The sequence below is a fragment of the Petaurus breviceps genome, unplaced genomic scaffold, assembly GCF_028583685.1.
Source record: "Petaurus breviceps papuanus isolate PSGF00001 unplaced genomic scaffold, PetGlider_PUasm1.0 90849, whole genome shotgun sequence".
NCBI classification, from domain to species: Eukaryota; Metazoa; Chordata; class Mammalia; order Diprotodontia; family Petauridae; genus Petaurus; species Petaurus breviceps.
In genome coordinates, this window is record NW_027187361.1 from 8,352,324 (window position 1) to 8,356,503 (window position 4,180).

General features: G+C 37.0%; 1 pseudogene; it reads left to right on the top strand.

The window, feature by feature from the left end:
* Positions 1–3,252: 3,252 nt before the first annotated feature.
* LOC138149885 (U6 spliceosomal RNA) lies at positions 3,253–3,365 on the top strand (annotated as a pseudogene).
* The last annotated feature ends 815 nt before the right edge of the window (positions 3,366–4,180 follow it).

Consider the following 4,180-nt stretch of genomic DNA (forward strand, 5'->3'; position numbering starts at 1 on the left):
TTTATCATGTTTCATTCCAGCTGATACAATCTGTTTTTATAACCTGAATAATTTATAATGTGAAAGTATTTACAAATCCTATACTTGACTATATCCTGCCATGGGGGGGGGGGGGAAGGAGGGCTACAAAATATGAAACTCAAGGAATTGTGAAATTGAATCCTGTAAACTAAAGGGAAACAAATTATTTTTTTAAAAATTAATTAATTAAAAAAGAAAGTCCTCTATTTCATTGAATATCCATTTCCCCCCTGAAATATTATACTCACTTTTTCTGGGTAGGTTTTTGGTTTTAATCCAGCTCCTCTAACCTCCAGAATATCTTATTCTAAACTCTTTGATCCTATTTTAAAGAAGCATATAGATCTTGTGTTATGCTGATTGTGCTTTCATAAGCCTTGATTGTTTCTTTCTGACTACTTGTATTATTTTCTCCTTTACCTGAGAACTCCAGAATTTATCTACAATAATGCTAGGAGTTTTCCTTTTGAGATCTCTTTCAAGAAATCATTAGTGGATTCTTTCAATTTCTATTTCCCCCTCTAGTTCTAGAATATCAGGGCAGATTTCCTTGATAATTTCTTTAAAGATAATATTTAGGTCCTTTTGATCATGACATTTAGGTAGTCCAATAATTTTTTTATCTCTTTTGGATCTATTATAATCACCTCTTTCTTCCTGATCAACAGGCTTTTTAATTCTTCTTTACTTTCAAGTCATCAGAGACCTATGATCTGTAAATCAGAGATGGTTGCTATTTTTCTCAACAGCTTTAATTCCAATTTTTGACTAATGCACTCTGTCATTTTGCTTGATTTGCTCTGCCTCTAAGTTACATAAATAAGGTGACAATATAGAGTCTTGAAATATCTCTTTCCAAATGCTAAGTCACTCAGTTGCTTCATATTCAGTCCTAACTCTTGCTTTTTGTCAAGTTTCTAAGGAGATAAGTAAGATATTCAGATAATCCCATGTCTTTGAACATTTCCCTCATTACAACAAGTTATACTAGTCTCCAAGTTGTTCCTCTAATGAGATACTTACTCTATCAACTACTGCTCTTTCTCTGGGTGCATACTATTCCTGGAAATTTTTCCTTTCTCTGGTCTGACTACTGACTTGCCTGACTTCCTTTAATTTCCAACTAAAGCCCCAAGATAAAGCTTCCTATAAGCCTCATAGAGTTTCCATTTCTCTAACATTTATAATCAAACTAGGTCTTTGGAAGGACTCTCATCAGAGAAGGCTGTTAGAGTCAGAGAGAATCCTTTATTTCTTAAATTTTATGTGATTCATTTTTACTTTTTGTATTATTTAGATGGATCTCCCCCTTACTTTTAACTGGTAGTTATTATACATTGCACCTTTTTCAACTCCATTCTGAGACTTTCAGTCACCTGTTCCTGTCCTGCCATTTCATCATGTATGATTGAGATATAGAATGTACCTTCAAAAGACAGCTTCAGAGAAAAAAAGTATTTTCTGCCATTACAGCAGGCTTATTTTTTTAAAGAATACTTATATTTTTATCATATTTTCAATGGTAATAACCAGTGTTATTGACTATGAGGAGCAGATGGAGATATTTTAATCACTTGAATACTTTGCAATTTGCAAAGATTTCCTAAGACAGAATAAACTTTACTGATTCATAATAGATCCTGTACTTTGTTCTTAGTTGATTACATTTTTGTTTTATGATCAGCAATTAAAGAAACCAATTAGGACCTGACCAGCAGGTTCTGCAGACTTCAGGAAAGTGGCAATTTCCAGAATTATCACACCAAAAATGCCAAACACAAAGTTAAAGGTCAGTGTAGAACTCTGTTGTAATATGGGCATGGTGGTGCAGTCTAGTCTCTGTTCCTAGAGAGAAAAGTGGCAGAGGTGCAGTGGCCCTGGAGTCGCCCTACCTCCTATCATCCCCACTCTTATCCCCTTCCCCCCCTGCTTTCCATATGCCATTCAGTTATTTTTCATATGTTTCTCATTTTGAAGCAAGTGGCTATTACCTACTTTTTGGTACTTTCTACATGTTCTGACATATTGAATATACATTATGTTTTTTATCAGTATTGTTTCTTTTTTCATGTGGCCAAACTGTCTAAACAAGGTAAAAGGAATGAGGAACTATGTGTATTCTGGGACAAGCTATCTTTATTCCACTGTTTTGGTATTTGTACGGACTAGAATAAAAGAGTGGGAAAGCAAATATATGTTTTGTTTGTGCTCTCCTCTTGCTGCTTGTATAATCTGGACCAGATAATTGAGCTAGAAATCTGGAAGCAGCCAGGTTAAACAAATAGTTGTCAAATAAAACAGAAGGGCTTCAGGATAAGAAGAAACAGATGTGTGCAAATATGTAAGCAAAGCATCAAGTATAAAATGTCTGTTTTAGCTGAGGCGTTGAAACGGAAAAGGACTGAGTGACTCCCTGCAAGCATGGTACATGTGATTAGTACAGTGCTTCCACACAGTAAGCAGTTAAGAGATTGTCAACTGACTCATGATACTTTTTCAGGTACTTCCTTATTCTTTTCTTTTTATGAATCTGATTAATATTTTTCCATTTGTTGTTTATGTTAGCAAGGTGTCTGGAACATAATAAATAGGAGGTTAGAGTATGTACATATGTGGCAAGAACTTTGCTAAATGTTTTTTTTTTTTTTTTTTTTTTTTTTTTAAGCAATCGGGGTTAAGTAACTTGCTCAAGGTTACACGGCCAGTTATTTCTGGGTGTGGTGCTGAGTGTCTGAGCCCGGGATTCGATCTCCAGGTCATCCCAACACTGGAGCCAGTACGCTTACTCGCTGAGCCACCTGGCCGCCCCTAAGCAATTGGGGTTAAGTAACTTGCTCAAGGCTACACGGCCAGGTCTTTCTGGGTGGGTGCTAAGTGTCCGAGCCCGGGGTTCGATCTCCAGGTCATTCTGACACTGGAGCCGGTGCTCTTACTCACTGCAAATGTTTTAAAATTGTTTTCTCCTTTGAAACAACCACCTTTAGAGATAAGTGCTGTACGTAAATGTGAGGACTTTTGCCAACACAATTTTAAAAGGCTTAAGTAATGAATGAGAAACCACTGGTAAAGGAAAAAAAAGAAGTAAGGGAGAACTTGGACTTTAAGAACCTGAGTGATTTTAAGGATACTTATGCCCTCTAAGAAATATCGAAGTTAAGAATAAAGTCAGATTTGTGTGAAGATACTAATGAGTCTTATTTTATAAATGTTGCGTTTGAAATGTCCCTAAAGGTGCTCTCTTCAGCTTCAGGGGCATATATATTGAAGTTGGAATGATACAGAGAAAATTAGTATGGCCCCTAGGCAAGGATGACATGCCAATTTGTGCAGTGTTCCTTATTTTTTACTTATTGAAAACCTTAGTGCACTACTAACATGTCTGAACTGTAAATTGGAAAGAGTGAAGTAAGTCTAAGGTGGGCACATAGCTGTAGCAGCAAGCACCCCAAGCGTCCTCAGGGTTTGCAGCTACCACAGGTTCTTGGATCTGCTTTGTTAAAGGAAAGCAACTCAAAATGGGTTAACAAGCTTACTTTAATCAGTCAGACATATATCGTTTACCTTGTTCAGGGGAAAAAGGTCAGCACCCCAAACTTCAAAATATACAGACATAATTATCAAGACAGAAACATCATGTAGACAGATTTCCAAACTGTCCAACCATTACATCCATACCCAGTCAACATCTGGGTTTCCACATTCTGGGTTTTTCAAAGCCGGGGGACTCTCAACAACGGCTTCCCAGAATTCAGATCAAATCACAGAACACTTCTCAAAGTGAGTCCCAAAACAAAGCTACACATCAGGGCTTATATAGCCTTCTCCTGGCTCAGAGAATGTAACAACCTTATTGACCCACTGGCCAATCAAAAAGTATCTACTGAAAAACAAGCCTCCCTCCCCAGGCTTCTAGTGCACTTTAGCCTAGGGACAGGGAAGATCTTTAAAATTTACATTCGCATTACAATAGCTGGCGTAACTACCTATGTAGGAATGGAGAGAATGAAGGAAAGAATGGAGGGAGATATGAACAATAACATAGTAGGGGAAAAAGAAAAGATAGACCAGAATCCAAATGAGTGGAAAGGTAGAACAATGAAAAGAAGAGTGAGGAAGCAGACAGAAAATGTGTACATATGTCCCTTCTTACCACCATTAT